General features: G+C 55.0%; 1 protein-coding gene across 1 annotated transcript in view; it reads right to left on the reverse strand.

Moving 5' to 3' along the window:
* The window catches only part of PDGFRB (platelet derived growth factor receptor beta), a 35851-nt gene extending 22818 nt beyond the window's left edge, over positions 1-13033 (reverse strand). The window contains exon 1 of the mRNA XM_016210601.2: positions 12691-13033. The gene's annotated coding sequence lies outside the window, so the exon portion shown is untranslated. The remainder of the gene's footprint in view (positions 1-12690) is intronic.
* Positions 13034-17139: the final 4106 nt, after the last annotated feature.

Consider the following 17139-nt stretch of genomic DNA (forward strand, 5'->3'; position numbering starts at 1 on the left):
GATATGGAAATCCAGGAGGCAGCAGGGGGAAGGGTGGTGTGGACAACAGGCCACAAGACTGGGAAGGACCAGAGTGTGGCTTGAGGCACCTGGACATCACCTCCCCGGCCATTCCAGATGAGGCCCTGACACCCCCAGCTGTCCACCCAATGCCTATGGACCTCTTTGGGCTTCCCAGGGGCTGCCATGGATCCAGCCAATCCCAGAGAGGCCCAGACAGCTGATTTGGGGGTGGGAGGCTTGCTTGTGACAACTTCCCTTCAGGGGGAGGGATGTGCCACCTTGGAACAAGGTGGGTGTTACAATCAGGGAATAGACATGCCCATAGCTGCTGTGCTCTCTTGCCTAAGGAGGCCCCTGAAAGAGAGAGGAAGGGGACCTGCAGGAGTCGCCCCTTTGCCCATGAGGAGAATGCTGTGTGCCAGGAAGCCCTCGTGATGACTCCTATTTTAGGCAGGTTGGGGGACAGAGGTCCAAAGATGGGGTAATTGCCCAGCTCCTCACAGTGAATCAGAGGTGCCCCCTTGAGGGAGCAGAGTGAGGACCTCAAGTCCAGGGGAGCATGCATGCTCGGGGAGCCTTTCTCAGAGCCCCAGCCTTCTCTCCTTCCTGCACACGAGTCTCCACTCCTTTCCCACCGCCTTAATCTAAATAAATCCAATCCATCTTGGCCACATCCGCCGGCAACAGCTTCCCTCCCTCGGGGTCCTGAGGCTCCCACGACACAGGCAGGCCAGGGAGGGGGGCCTGCGCGGCTGCCAGTGGGGGAGGCCTGCACACCGTGAGCACGTGCACACACAGCACAGGCTCCTGCCTACGCGCTCATTCACACACTCCTTGGAAACCCAGCAGACCATGTGTGTGCCGGCCCTCACGCAGGCACTCAACATGTGCACGCAACGCCCGCACGAAACACGCATGCATGCGGCTGCCACTGTGCCCCGCACACATCCACGCAGCACAGGCTGCCTCCTGCGGGCTCTCCTAGCCCCCACATGAGGTGCACATGTGCATGGCACATCACATGTGTACCCAGGCAAACAGCCTGTGCACATACAACATGCACACACATTGTGTGCACACGGGACCCCAAACTCCCCTGAACACACATTCATATGGGCGCACGGATAGGCTACAAAGCCCGCGTGTTGTACGTGTGCTGCGCCTGGTGCTGTTCTAAGCCCTTGACGTGTATTGACTCACCTGCTCCTCGGCCGACTCTATGAGATTGATACAATGATCATTCCTGTTTTAGATGGGGAAACTGAGGCAGAGAGCACTTAAGGAGCTTGCCTAGGAACAGAGAGCAGAGACTGAGCCGAGGTGAGAGCTCTGCCACCACGTCTCTAGTTTCTTGGTTTGAGCAGGTGAAACCGATAGGAACAGATGGGCCGGAGGATTATCTAGCTGTGAACAACAGGACTCGTCGATTAGATGTTGGAGGGCTGAAGAGAGAGGTACCCTAAGTGAGCCCCACCCCTGTTTCTGGCTGGGGGGGTGTACGCTGGAGGCAGTGCCATTTTCTGAGATGAGAGTGAAGCGGGGCAGCAGGATTAAGAGCTGCCACCGAGCTGGTTGAAGATGTGGAGGGGCTGTGGGCACCCTAGGGGACAGAGGGACACTCAGTCTGGCAGCAGGGAACAGGCTGGGCAGAAGTAGCATCTAGATGGGGGTGGGAGGGAGCCCGGCCTCGAGGAGGAGGGGGTGCCAGGGATGCTCTGAATAAATAAGATGCCAGAGGGAGGAGGAGGCCTGGCCATGGGGTCGTGGGGTTAGTCTTGGAATGCCAGAGCTCCACGGCCCTTCGGGATCATCTACGCATCCAACCTCCTTCCTCGGCCCCATTGTACAGATGGGGAAACTGAGCCTGAGCGAAGGGCAGGGCCAGGGCCCAGTGTTTTGACGGGGCTCAGGTGGCCAGTGGGGAACTGAAGCTCACCTGACTGGGCAGCCCTGGCCTCCAGCCCTGCCTCAGCTGTGAGTCTGGTGGCTCAAGGCTCCAGGGTTCAGATGACAGTTGCTGCCCCCTTCCTCCCCACAGGACCCCCTCCCCGCCCCACTCTGCTGTACACAGACCTTTATATCAAAGTCATTCTTCCTGCACTGTCCTAGCCAAGCAGGGATTGGAGACTAAGTGTCAAAAGAGTGACTTATTAAGATGCTGGCAGAAATGGGACAGACTCTGGTCTCCTGACCAGCAGGCTAGTCCTCTCTCCTCCACACCATGGGCACTTCACAGCCTCTGGGACAAACTTCAGGGCACAGATCCCTGGCTGGAAGTAAGGGGACGTGAGTTCTAGTCTCTGCTCTGTCACCCACCTGTGGTGCAGTCCTGCCCCTCTCTGAGCCTCAGTTTCCCCGCTTCCTGGGCTGACATGCTGTGGCTCTCAGGACCCTGCTCTGGAAGGCAGCTGTGCTGAGTTGGAATGCTGGGGTGGGAGTGGGGAGCTGGGGAGGGGCGCTAGCCAGGATGCCATGACTCAGCTGGGAGAAGGCAGCCAGCTCCAGGCCTGGGAGTGTAAGGCGGCAAGAGGCATCTGGGGCCAGAGATTGAGTCCTCCTGTCAGCAGCTGGGAGAGTACAAGAGTGATGGTGGCACAGGCTGGACATGGCAGAGAGTGTGGCCCATGTGGCTTTATCCCATGTGGGCTGAGATGCAAGTGTGACCTTGCAGCATGGGAGCCAGGCAGGACAGCAGGGTCCCCTGGGTGGGGAGAAATTTACAGGTGGGAGGTAGAAACTTGGGAAGGGGCAGAGGCCGTGGGGCTCCCACCTGCCCCCCCTCAATCCTACACCCCACTTCTATCTGTTGGGAAAGGCTCAGCATTTCACCCCTACACAATGAATCTCCCCACAAGCCTCAGGATCACATTAAGGCCCAAGAGGGAGAGTAACTTGGCCCGAACCACACAGTGATGCAGCTGATCACCCAGGCCTGACTCCCTGCCACACTGCTCCTAGACCCAGAGGACCTTCATGTTTTCCAGGTACCTGCGAGGTCCCCCAAAGTAGCAGAAATTGGTAAGCTGGGGCCTGGCACAGGCTCGAGCTGTTCTGGAAGTCCAGGGAGGTACAAGGACAGTCCCAGTTTCATGGACCATCATTCTGATCCCACTACCCCTGCCTCCTCCAGCACAAGCATGGTGGCCTCTGGCTGCCCACTGCACCCCCTCATCCCTCTCCTCACCTCCAGTCTGTCCCCTCCCACCTCTTCTCACACCTCAACCTTTCTGAGACACCTATCCGACCGCGTCCTTCCTTGGCACCTCTGTGGCTCTCCATCACCCTAGGTACAGTTGTCCTCCCTCATTTGCAGTTTCGAGGTTTGTTACCCATAGTCCCAAGAGATTAAATGAAAAATTTCATAAGTTTTAAATTGCACACCATTACGTGATGAAATCTTGCACCGTCCCCCTCCATCCTACCCAGGACATGAATCATCCCTTCGTCCAGCGTCCCCACACTGTGCGAGCTCCCTGCCTGCTAGTCACTTAGTAGCAGTCTCAGTTATCATCAGATCAGTTATCAGAGAGACCACAGTCACATCACTTGTATTACAGTATATTATTATAATTGCTCCATTTTATTACGACTTATTGTTGTCACTCTTTTACTGTGACTAACTGATAAATTACTTTTTCATAGGTACATATATATGGGGGAAAACATAGCACATACAGGGTTCGGTACTACCTGAGGTTTCAGGCATCCACTTAAGGGCTTGGAACTCATCCCCCGTGGATAAGAGGGGACAACTGCTAGGGGCCGGCTTCTTAGCCCAGCCTGTAAGAACCTTCACGCCCTGGCCATGCAGACAGCTCATCATGACTGAGGGAAGGAGGTTGCTGCCCTCCCAGCTCCCCAGGGCCTTGTGAGGCCCCCACACTCGTCACTCACTCTGTGCTCCTCTCCCCAGGAGGCCTCCCCAGGGATATAATGGAAAGAAATGACCTATTTTCTGGAAGTTCAAAATAAAATGAAACATCTGTCTGGATCAGAGCCAGGCTGATAAAGAACGGACTGATCCCCCAGTCCGAGCCCCCCTCCTGCTGCACACCCCCTCAAGCGCCAGAGTGTGAGCGCTTGGGGGTAGGGGAGCTGTGCAGGCCTCGCCACTTGGAACAGTTCGTGGGAAAGCACTCAGTGTGTGCCTCACGGCGGCCGCTGGTGACCCAGAGGAGGGGGCCTGGGTTCCCACACAGGCTGGGAACAGCCTGAGAAGGTCGGTGAGGAAGGGCGGCCAACTGCATGCCCCTGTCCACCTGCCTGCAGAGCGAACACTTCCTGCCTCCTCAGGCTCCTCGCTGGCCTCCCTGCTCATCCCCACAGCCACCCTCCAGGCCATATGGATCCAGAGTCCTCTGGATCCCATCTGGGCCCCCAACAGCCCCTTCAAAAAAGAACAAGACTTAGAAGGCCTTGACCATACCATAAGAATAAGAGTAACTACCTCTGATTTAGTTCATCTCACCCACCACCTAGGCTAAGCCCTTTACGTGAATGACGTCAGAGAAATCCATGAGGCCAGTGTTGCGTCTCCATTTTACAGATGAGCAAAGTGAGGCATACTGAAGTTAAATCATTTGCTCAAGATTGCTGAGCTGGCCGGTAATGAAGCTGGTGCTCAATCCTGGGGAGACTGACCCAGAACACACAGGCTCAATGCCCAGGTGGCAGCCTCTCTAGACGACAGTCCCATGTCTGGCACACAGTATGAGCTCAATACACGAGTCAGCAGCCTTGTTCTTTCACCCTGTTTCCTGACCCCCTCCCTTCAGTCTATGCTCTCCTTTCAGTTGGGCGAGGCTAAAGCTGGCAGACAAAGGGGAGGCAGCCATGCCATCTTTCATAGAGCCCTACAGTCCTAGGGTTGGGAGGGCTGTAAATACTCTCTATTCACATCTCCCCCACCCCCTCTGCAAACAACCTACACTTGCACACCTGCCTGTGATAGGGATCTCACCACCTCACCTGAGGCCCATTCCATTCTTGGCCAGCTCAGGATCCTCAGATGTTAAGCTATTTGAAAATTTTCATTATGTTGAGTACAATCTGTCTCTGTATCCTCTGCTCATTGGTCCTGCTTCTTTCCACCCACAAACCCAGGACAGCTTTTTTCTTATTCATTGTTCTGATGCCCCACAATCTGAAAAGAAATGGAAGCCCCTACTAACTTGGAACTAGGCACTCTGCTAAATGAGATGACCTGGCGGTTCTGTTTTATCATCACAACAGTTCTGTGAGGTGGTCACCATCACTATCCCATTTCACAGTGGAAGAAACGAATTCTCAGAGAGGTTTAGTAACTTGCCCAAGGTCACACAGCCAATCAACAATGGAGCTGGGAAGCAAACTCAGGCTTGTCTGACTCCAAACCTGTATTCTTAACTGCTATGCTAGATTGTTTGTCTCCCGCCCAGAAGGTCAGTTCCCAGAGAAACACTCCTGAGTGGGTTCACCCTAATCCAGGTTCTCAGAGATGGAAGGATCCCCAGAGGTCACAGTCCTGTCCCTCCCCTCACTGAGGTGCAGAGTGACAAGGGGCCTATCCCAGCTCACCCAGGAATTTGGAAGTCAAGCTAGGGGTAGGTCTCAGAACCTTTCTGCAACTTCACTGCAGAGCCTGAGGGTCAGCACATAGGTGGAGGAGAAGAGTCCTTCCTGAGGACAGCCTGGGGCCGTGGCCTGCCTTGAGGCTTATCCCAAGGGCCTCTGAGACAGAGCATCCAGCAGTTGGGCTGGGTGTGTGGCCAGCTCTGCCATAGGCCTTCTGTGCTCAGGGTCCAGGCCTGCCCCTGATGGGGCCCCAGCACCCCCTACTACTGTTTCACAGAGGCCTGGGCCTCTCTCTGCAGCTACAGAGCTGCAGGCCTCTGCCATCCCTAGGCTGCCCTGCCTCACACCCCACCCCCCAGAGCCTCATCTCAGGCGGTGCCATGGCAACGGAGAGCACCAGGCCCTGGCAGCAAAAGGAGCCCCTGAGAGGGGTCCCAGGCTGAGGCTGGGGAGGTGGTGGGGGTGCGGCAGGCGCAGACAAGCAAACCTTCTGTTCCCCGGGCTGCTGCCAGCCCCGGATCAGCCCTGGGGTGGGGTGGGGGCCACAAATAGAATGGGTTCTCAGAGCCAAGTGGGCAGGGGCAGGCAGGCCTCAGGCCATTGGTACTGACCCACCAGCACGCGGCCTTCCCCCCGCAGCCCAGAGCCTGCAGACTATCTGGGTAGCTAGCTATTAATTGGTGCCAATTACGCAGCATTGAGATTCCCCTCAGAGCCCTCCTGGGCAGCAGAGCTGGAGGGGAGAAAGCTCCCACATTTCATTTCCCTCTCGCTGCCTCTGCATCTGCTCCAGCACCCGGTCCTTCAGTCATTCAGCCCTATCCTCCCACTTACTGTTGCTCGGCCTCTCTGTGCCTCATCTTCTGATCTGTAAGTGGGGGCTTGTGGAGGCCTCGAATGAGTTAATACAAGTAAAATGCTTAGAGAAGGGCCTGGCGCATAGCCCTCTGCAAAGTCAGTGGTCATGATATTATTCTTTATTCACTCACGGGAGAGTTACTCACTCGGCACCGAGTGCAAGGCTGAGACCCAGCTGGCTGGGCTTGTCAGTAAAGGGATGCATGTGATAAATGAGATGGCAGGGAAGTCCCCCCCCCCCAGAAGGGCTCCTCAGGAAGGGTTGCTGCTGTTGTTATTGGTGTTGTCAGCAGGCTCCGCTGGGGTGGGGGCAGGGTGTCTCCTCCTAGGTAATCAAGGATTTGGAGGCCCAGCCAGGACCAGAACCCAAGTCCAGTGACCCCCCAGTTCACTGTTTGTCAACAAGCTCTCTCCTATACCATTGTCTTAGTCCTTTAATTTGATTTCCCACAAATGGGGAAACTTACCTAACAATTTTTGGGGATGTCTTCAAGTTCCTAAGAAGGGATTAGGCTTACAGTAGACGCTTACACAGCGTGAGATCAAATGGCTATGTAGGGTCAGCTCTTCTGGTCATCAGGCCTGGGGCCTCAGCTGCCCCCTATTAGCTCAGAACTCACTAGGCTAGGGAACTGGGATGGGCAGGCAATGGTAACCCTTCCCCTGCAGGGAGGTGATGGGACAGGCTGGTGAGGGGGCAGAATAGACAAATGGAACCCTGATGCCAGCACACTGTACCTGGTGCCACCCAGGACACTGAAAGTGCATGGGACCCCAGCCAGTTCAGGGTGGCAGTCCCAGCTCAAAGACACTTAATCCAGGGCCAAGTGCCAGTCCTATTCCCTCTTAAATGTGTGACTTCTGAGTTTAACTTTACCGAGTCCCAATTTCCTGGAAAACGGCATAAGATTCCTTTTTCGTCTCTGAGAGTTAAAGGTGATGATGAAATGAAATGCACCTGACACACAATAGGTGCTCAGTAGGTGGTAACTATCATGATTATGATGATTCCATGAGATGGGGGTGGCCTTGAGCTAGGCCTTCAGGTTTAGGTTCTTTGGAGGATGATGCGATGGTGGGTGATGCCAGGGAAGGGGATTCCACAGGGGGCCTGTGTGAGCAGTTAGAGAAGTGGGTGATCTCAAGGCATCTGGGAGAAACGGCAGAGAGAGATCTGTTAGGCTAGAAACTGGGCCTCTTCAGCAAAGAGGTAGGTGAGGGGCAGGGAAGGAGGGCAGAGGTCACTTTGGGAAAGATTTGGGGTGCCAGGTCAGGATTTGGGCTTTGCCCTGGAGGTAAAGGAAGCCAATTTTCATGACATTGATAGTGAGGGTGGGGGCAGGCTGCTGGCTGGGCAGCCACAATGGTGCAACTCCAAGCACTATGGGTGGGGGGCTCCACTAAGGAGAGTGACAGGAGCAGGTTGGCACTTTGTGGGAGGGCATGGATTAGGATGGGGACAGTGGAGGCAGTGAGGACAAGTTTGGGGATGCAGCCATCTCAGACCCAGCTGACCTCCCTGGCAGGACCAGCTAGGTAATTTGTGAGCCAAGTGCAAAATGAAAATGCAGGGCCTCTGTTAGAAAATGGTTAAGGATTTCAAGTGCAGGGCCCTTCTAAGTGCAGAGGTCTCTGTGACCACACAGGTGAAATAGTCCTTAAGTCACCCATGCTCCCTGGACTGAAGGGGAGGCCATCTGTTCATCCATCCTTTCATCCACTCACCAGCCTGTTTATCCATCTCTCTGGGCCTGCCAGGGACTCTCAGGGGCTAAGGGTAGAGCTGGATGGAACCTCTAGGGTCACTGTGCTGTTCCCTTGCCCCCCTCTTCCATTTTACAGAAAAGGAAATTATAGTTGAATGGAGAAGCCATGTGAACAAAGATTCTGTGGTTCACAAAACTACCCAGGGGGATTCCCACCACTTGTCGGGATGGCATCCCTCTTCTTCAACCCAGACTCTGCCCTGTGGCCTTACCCCAGGGAAAGCTAGAGCCTAAGCTCTGGACCACAGAGGTGGGTGGTGAAGATACAGCACCTGTGGTGGCATAGAAGAAAGGCCAGGCCTGCAGGGTGGGTCCTGGGCTCAGTGCTATCGCTGACGATCTATATAACCTAAGGTGCATCCTCCCTGTCTCTGGGCCTCAGTTTCCCATCCGTACAATAAGGAAGTTGAACCAGTGGCCCTAAAAGCCCTTTTTATCTCTGACCTTCAGGAACTGTCTGACCCCCTAGCCCTGCTGCCCCCACCTCCCAAGGGACAACCCTTCCCATCACAAGGCAGAGAAGCTGGTACCTCTTGCAGATGAAAGGTTTCGGGCACCTGAAACATCAAATAGCCTTGATCTGAAGTGAGGCGAAGAAAAGCATTAATGCAGCTAAAGCAATACACTTTGATTTCCAACCACCTGCACTAGACTGGGGGAGGGGTGCCCAGAGAGCATCTGGGAAGTGGGAGCAGTTCTGGGCCTGGGGCCTGAGGGTTCAGGAAGCCCATTTGCCTGAGGGCTCTGGGCTGAAGTCTTAGGAGGGGCTTGAGTTGGACTTCTACACTGGAATCAACTAGCGTGTGAGTTCCATGCCTCCTTGCGTCTCTGTATCTATTCCCTCACCCAGGATCCCATCTTTTGTCCACCCACCATAGGCCAAAGCCTTGCTTCCTCTTAAAATCAGAGCATATGAGGTTAAAAAATAAAATCAGCATTGGAAAGGACCTAAAGGGTCACAGCATCCACACACACACCCTAACAGGCACACCTCCCGACCCTCCTTCCTCAGTATCCCAGGAAAATGGGCACATGGGCTCTGCTCCCTGAGAAACTGAGCATTAACAGACTGCTCTTAATCGTCTGAAAGGTCTTCTTAGTTATTGCAGGTAACAGTTTTCCATTAGTGGTCATCGATCCTGACCGCTTTCTATAACGTGTAGAAAAAGGGTAAGAAAAAACCCTTTAAATATGCATGATCCCTGAGTAAACAATAGGGCTGGTGCAGCTGCCAACCTGGGCTGGCATGGCCTGGAATCCTGGAATTGTTTTAGGGCTAGAAGGATCTCAGAGACTGTCTTGTTCAACCTTCTTGTTTTATTGATGGGAAAAATGAGGCCCAGAGAGGGACTGACTCCCCCACAGGCACACAGGATGGGCTCCAAGGTCTGGTAACCACCTCTGGAACTCTGAGGGGCCCCCACAGCTAAGGCACATTCTCAGAGTTTATGTGGGATCCCTAGTGGTGACCCCAGGCCCCACTCAGCTTCTTATCCAAGGCACTAGAGTCAGAAACACCCAGGTGCAAGTCCCAGCTCCACAACTTCCTAGCTGTGGGACTTTGGGCAACTGACTTAACCTCTCTGGGCATGTCCCCATCTGTACAATGGAGAGAGTTTATGTATACTTCTGGAGGCCGATGTGATGATTAAATTAGTTCAGTAAATATTTAAGCACTTACTGAATGCCAGGCCTGTTCCAAGCACTGAGGAATACAGCAGTGGACTTTGCGGTAATGGATGCACAGCACAATGGAAGTGCTCAGAAAGGGCTGGTCCCTGTTATATAACCCTGTACATACTGCTTTCCAGCTGAGGCGCTACCAGTTCTGACCCTGGGGAGGCTCCTGGGGTGCGGGTGGGGGAGGACTGTGGAAAAGAGTGGAGGAAGATCTCCCCCAGTCCAAGGCTCCACTGATCGCAGGGTTCTGAACCATGTGCAAAAATGGGGGTGTAAGCAGGGGATGTACTTCAGGGATGTCTGGGAACCTTCTCACTCCTTCCTCCCCCTTTACCACACTCAGTAGCCTGTCCTGAGCAAAACACCCAGAGTTCCTTCCTTCAGCCCAAAGGCAGAAGAGCAACGGCCCTTGCTCAGACAATGACATTGAGTCCTGCCCGTGAAGTGCAGGGACCAACCGTGCTGAGTCTTACCTACCCTGTTAGCTCATGGAGCCTACATACTGCCCTGCTGCTCACAGAGTTGGGGACCGACGCCAGAGAGGCAGAGCACTGGCCCAGGGTCACACAGTCAGCCAGAAGCCGAATCACGGTTAATGCATGGTCAACCGATGCCCAAGCATGGCGTTATTTACTCGTGGTGCCCACTGCCTTCCAGGTGAGGACACAGCCCAGAAAGAAGACATGGGGCCTGAGGTTGGCCACACAATGGATTTGAGTTGAGCCAGGGCAAGCGCCAGGTCTCCTGACTCTAACTCTGTGGTGCTTTCCACTGCCCCACATCTGTGGGCAATTACAAGTCTCAGTTCTACTTCCCACAGAGGAGGGGGGCTGCCTGAGCACTGGCGGGGAGGGCGATGACCAGACGCCCTCCTTCAGGACCAAGCCAGGGCCTGGCAGACCCAGGAGCAGCTCAGGACTGATGCTGAGCTTTCTGTTGCTGGAGGCGCCAGAGCCAGGAGAAGCTCTGTGAGAGTTCTCTCCCCTGCAGCCAGGGTAGCAAGGGGGTTAAGCCTTTGGATTCAGCGGATGGTGGCCTAAATACCAACTCTACTGTGTGGCCCTGGGAAAGTCATTTAGCTTCTCTAAGCCTTGGTTCCCTTGTCTGCAAAGCAAGCGGAGCAGTACTGATTCCAAAAACCTGCTGTGGGGATTATAAGGCGTGTGAGGTCCCAGGTTATGTGCCTGGCATGGGGTCAGCACTTGATGACAGTGACCAACATGGTCCTCCTATCCCTGAGTTATGTAGACTCAAGGCCCTCTGGAGGCCTCGCTAGAGGCCTCTGTGCACTTTGGGATCACAGATGCAGGCAAGGCCACTCCTCCCCGTTTGACACAGACAAAAGCAGGCTGGAGGAACTGCACGATATGTGTGTTCTGGAAGGGTACCTGAGGGAAGACAGGAGGCCTGGGTTCTGGTCTCACACTTGAGAACAGAAGGTCTTCAGCCAGTCCCTCCTCCTTTTCACCAGCACATTTTCTCAGCCCCATTGCAGCTGGGGGGACATAGAACACAAGATGGGAAAGATCAGGGTCTGAAGGATCTCTGATGTGCAAAGAGAACACAAATAGGAAGAAAGGGGCAAGCAACAAGGCACCAGTGAAAAGAGCATGGTGGGCACTTGGAAGACTGGAAGAACCTGGGAAGGCCGCCTGGAGGAGGTAGAGTGGGAAGGATCCTTGAAGGGAAAGTGCAGGAAGTGTCCACAGGCAAATAGTGCAAATTCCTTCTGGGAATCCTGGGGTCTGACAGGAAGGAACAGGAACACAAGGACCAAGTGTGGAGTGATGGGCAGGGAGCTTACTACCTAGCAGCACTCTGCTACTTACTAGCTGTGTGGTACAGTTTTGTCGCTGCTGTGAGCCTCATTTTCCCCTGATGTAAGGCGAGAGTAAAATCGGCCCTGCCTCTGGAGTTGCTGGTTAGAGTTACACTATAGAGATCACACTATAAAGCACTGCGCACAGTCCTGGCGTGCAGTAAGTGTCCAACAGGCAGCATGGTTAGATGTTTGGGCTTTCTACAGGCCTGGGAGAGTCACAGTGAGAACTGTGATCTGATTCATGTTTTAGGATAGAGTGGAGAAGGGGTGGAAGGAGGGACAGGGCCAGGAGGCACGATCAGCTGCCTGGGACCAGGGAAAAGGACCCAGCAGCCGACCCCCCTTCTTCACAGGGGGGCCCCCAGATCTGACGGCTGGGTCCCAGACCCCCAGCCCCAGCTGCGTGAACATGGCCTGCCAAGCCCCAGCCCCTTCGCCTTCAAACTTTCCCAGCCACTGGGGGTTTGGAAGGATATCTTAGGAATCTGGAAAATTTGCAAATCCATTTAAATCCCCAGAGGTTGCCTGGCGGCCCACTGGCTTAAAGCCAGGCAGATCCTTAGGGACCAGGCTTGGGCCCAGGGATAAGGCTATGGCTCTGAGGTCTTCAGTGTCCTGGTAGGTCCCCTTTCCCTGTGCCCTGCTTGCCATCTCCCAATTTCCTCCTCACTCCCCTCCCTGCTCTCCCCACCCCCAACAGGCGCTGCTGTGCTTTGAAGGCCCCTCCACTCAGCCTGGCACCGCGAGAAGCTTCTGGGGGTTGTTTGATGAGGACGGGGGCGGCAGGGTTGAGGAAGCCTGGGCCACCCTCCCCAGGAGCAGCCTAAGCAGGAGAGAGTATAAAACTGGCTCCTCCATCCCTGAAGTTGCCCGCAGCCTCCCGTCTCCTCCCATCTGGTTTTGTTAAACATATTTTCCATTTTTTAACCTACTTGAGAAGGCACAGGCTGGGGTAAGGGGACAGGACAAGGAGTTGGGGTCCGTCCCCACCCCCAGACGAGCACTTACCTTGCTGCTGAATGAAGCCTTCTGGTGGGGACAAGATCCCAGGCTCTGGGCTGTCACCCCCTCCAGGAAGTCCTCCTCACTGCCCTCTCTCGTTATCAGAAAGTCTTTGATGGCCAGAAATGGGAAAGCAGCTGGGTAGGGGGGCAGAAAAGACTGTTGTGGGCTCCCGGAGAGCCTCAGGAGGAGGGAGGGAGTCGGGGGCTGCAGGGGTGAGGAGTGGCCTCACGCCCAAAGCATCCCTTTGGAGGCGCAGGGTAGCCAGGAGGGGCCCCCCTGGGCCTGGCTGGCTGTGTCGCTCCACACAGGTTGCTGCCGGCAGCGCTGGTCAGAGGGGCCCGGCTCCCTCCTGGCTGTCCTCTCCCGCTCCAAGTGGCTCGCTGAGCAATCCCGGGTCCCAGACGGGGCGGGCAGGGCCTGAGGGCTGCTGGCAGCCCCCGAGCTCGCACCACTGTGGGCTTCCCTGCCCCCCCCTTTGGGGGAAAGGCTGCAGGGCGGCCTCTGATTGGCCCAGCTGGAGGAGGGGGGCGGTGGAGCAGGGAGGGTGGACGCGTGTGTCTGTTTTCAATTTGAGTTTTTTCCCTCCTCTCTTTCTTTTCCCCCAAGTTTCTTGTTTTTCTTCCTCTTTTCCCTCTGCTCGCTCCCTCCCGTCGCCTGCTCTCTCAGGATGTGAGGGGATGTTTAGAAATTCCACAGCCCACGCCAGCAGCTGAGTCACTTTTATTAAAGAGTGCCCCAGCCCCACTCGCCCGATGCCTGTCTCGGGTGGCAGCCTCCCCTTGCCATGGCACCTGGGGGTGGGGCCCTTCTCTGTGCCTCAGTTTCTCCATCTGTAAAGAGAGTTCTGATAACTTATACGGTTGATTCACTCAACATTCATTCATTGAACAAGCATGTCGAGCACCTACTATGTGCCAGACACTGTGCTGGGTGCTGGGAATGCAGTAGTCAGTAGGATACAGTCCTTAATGTCAGGGGCGCCCAGGCTGGTGGGAAAGAGACAATGCACTGGCAGGTATTCCAAGGGAGGGCAAGGGGCTGAGAGTACAGTTAGAGGGGTATCTGACTGAGGTTTGAGGCAATCAGAGAGGGCTTCCGAGAAGAGGTGACTTGGAACAGATGGAAAGACCTTCCAAGATTATCAGTCACTTCTCAGAAGAAAAAACCAAGGCCCAGGAGTGAATTGGTGCAGAGGGAAAAATACTTGTCCAAGGTCACCAGCATGCTTCAGATTTCAAGATATATTTCTTTCTATTATCTCAAAGCTCCTACAGTCCTGGGAAAGAATTATCCCCCATTTTATCCCCCATTTCACTCCGAAGTACTGAAATGTTCACTCCTGAGTGCTTGCTCACACAGCAATCCGTGGCAGAGCTGGGACAGAATCAGGTCCCATGAGTGACACGATGGAACAGACACAGGTGATCTGACCCCAACGGAAAACACACTGCAGTGTAGGCTGGTTCTGTCCCACCTTCTTCCTAGGGCATCCCTTTCCCTATCTCTCATTCAGTGCCTCAGCAGGTATGTCCAAGTACCTGTTATGTTACATGTCCACCCTCCGGCCTCCCTCCCCACCAGGGTCCCCTCCAGGACCCCAGCTGGGTCCTCAGCCCCTCACTTCTCCCACCCTCATCTCCTCGGATAAGATGTCTCTAGTAACAGACACCTGGCCCTTGGATGCCAAAGGGCATCATTTAAAATGCTTAGAGAGTTGAGCTGAGTCACCCCCTGCCCCTACTATTATATACAAGGGGAACTGAGTCCCAGAGAGGGGAAGAAAGTGTCCCAGGTCACTCAGGCAGAGCCTAACTCTGCTCCTCTGTCTACTCCCTTCTTTTCCTGAGACTCGCTCAAGTCCTGTTCACAGGGCGGGGGGTTGCTTGACCTGGGATTTTGTGCCAACCATAGTAACCTATCTTGGGGTCATTTCTTGGTTTTATTCCACTGGGATAAGCAGAGCATCTGGGCTGGGCCACACAGGGAAAGAAGGGTTCTCAGACTGACCCCAGGCCATAGGGTGGGGGCCAAGAGAGCCTCCCAAGAGAGGGGGCCTGGCCCAGCTTTGTGGCAGCGAGGTCATAGGGGAATATGGGGCACTTTAAAGACCATAGGTCGGCCTACACAGGGATTCCTTGTGCCCAAAACTTCATCAGTCTTTACAGTGCCCCTCCTGGCATTCGCCTTGGCCATTCACCTCCAAAGTCTTAGCCCATCTGCTGGGACCAGGATAGCTCAGGGGCAGCAAGGAGGCATTTCAATCCCCAGTCACCCCAAAAGCTAGTCTGGGAGTCAGGAGACCCAGTCATGGACTTGTTGTGTGGCCTTGGGTAGGTACCTTGTCCTCCTTGAGCCTCAGTTTCCCCAAATGTACATAATAGGGGACTCCCTGTGCCGATAGGTCCTTAGGAAGCTCTGTCTGCAACTTCCTTAGAGTTATACTCTGGTTAGGGAGAGGAGGCTAGTGGGACCCAGGGCACGGGGACAGCTGGGGGCCAGAGATGCAGCACAGAGGGGAGGGGGTGGCTGGTGGTGGCTCCCCTGGGAAGCTGGCGGCGGCCAGTTTCCGGCCAGCCCAGCCGTCCGGCTGGCCCATCTGGAATCACTTAGCCCCTATTACCATTAACCCTTGGCAGGCACCAGGGCTGTTACACCTCCTCTCAGCTCAGATGGGGATGGGGGATGTAGAGCCACACAGAACACCATAGGACACTGAGGGCTGGACAGTTGAGGCAGAAGGGTCATGATTGACAGGGCAGGTTCCGAAGCTAGAGACAGCTGGATTCAAATCCCAGCTTCTGCAGTTCCAAGCTGCATGATCTTAGGCAAGTCATTTAAACTCCTGAGCCTATTTTCTTCTCTGGAAAAGGGAGGTGATTCAAGGATTCATTTGTAAGACTGTTGCAATACGTAATGCACTTAATGGGCTCAGTACAGTGTCTGGACCTGTTATGATTGATATAGTGGGTTTCCCTCATTCTGGCTGCAGCCCATCGCTGTGTGCCCTGGGGGCTGAGCTCTCCTTCTCTGGGCCTCAGTTTCCCTGTGCACTCTGAAGGGTGGGCAGTAGGCAGTGCACACGGACGTACAGCACCAACATTCTGGGGTGCTGGCCTCCAGCATGGCCTCCAGCCCCACTGTGGACAGAAGGAGCCATGACCAGTCTCCCATTTTCTCAGATGTGTTAAGAGCCAGGTCCAGCCTCAAACAACTCTGTCTTGGGGAGGCTGGGCTGAGACTGGCTGAGCACAGAGTGTGGGGAGTGCTGAGCGAGATGAAGTGAGATGCGGAGCAGAGAGAGAGAGAGGAGCTCTGAGCCTTGGGGTTCAGCACTCCCCCCCCCCCCCCCCCCCCCCACTGTATGGTGAGCTCTGATGTGGGCAGTTCCAACGCAGCTCTGCCTCTTCCTAGCTCTGGCACCCTGGACAAATTACCTGATCTGAGCTGTCTCAGCCTCAGTGTTTTCAGCTGTAAAACGGGGATACATGTGCTTATCTCACAGAGTTGTTGAGAGGCCTGAATAAATGATGAACAAAAGGCATCTTATGCAAGGAATAGAGAAAAGCAGAACAATCCACAAAAGATGACAGATTTTCAGGTGTCTCTGGGAGCTACTGTCATAGAAGGAAGCTGGGCTGACCCCACAGCAGGGATGACTGAGGCCCAGTGACTGAAAGTGACTGCAAGACCAGGACTGGAACCGAAGTCTTTGTCTAGACTCGCAGGCCCATGCTCTTCCCTGAAGGAGGGAACCAGGCTGAACTGACTACCACCACCACCACCACCACCACCACCACCCACCCCTCCAGGACCTACCCCTCACGCTTGTCAGAGCCGGAAGCCACAGTTCTCAGTGGGGTGGGAGGACAAGGGGTCCGGAAACGACGCCTGAGTGGGAGAATTCCCAGGAGGCCAGCTCAGCACTCACTCAGGCAGGGCCAGCGGCCACCACATCTGGCTCTCCCACGCTCCCAGCGCTGCACCCTCCCCTTCCCCCACTCCCAGGATCCTCCTGGGCTGAGGAAGCAGCACATATGTCACAGGCATCAGCATAGTCATCTTGGATATCAGGGCTCGAAGAGTCCTGAGAGGGAGTCCACTGTACAGGCATGGGAGCTAGGGCCTAGAGAGCAGAGGGGACTTGCCTGAGGTTAGCAGAGAGAGGAAAGATCTGGAATGCAGGACTGCCAACCTCTAGCTCAGTATCCTTCTACCTTGCACAGGTATGTCTTTGAACCTACAGCTGGAGAGCCAAAGAGGCACACAGTGGGAACTGCCCCTTTCCCTACTGGACATTCAGCATAGTTGCTGTCTAGTTAAGCAGAGGGACCAGTGGGGACTTCAGGCCACATTCCTACCCTAGATACCCAGGACTGCTCTTACTGGGCCAGACTGTAGCCACCAAAGCTTGACAGGGTCCCAAGATATAAGGGCTTCAAGACCTTGCCTACC

The sequence above is a fragment of the Miniopterus natalensis genome, chromosome 4, assembly GCF_054644295.1.
Source record: "Miniopterus natalensis isolate mMinNat1 chromosome 4, mMinNat1.hap1, whole genome shotgun sequence".
In the NCBI taxonomy this organism is placed as follows: Eukaryota; Metazoa; Chordata; class Mammalia; order Chiroptera; family Miniopteridae; genus Miniopterus; species Miniopterus natalensis.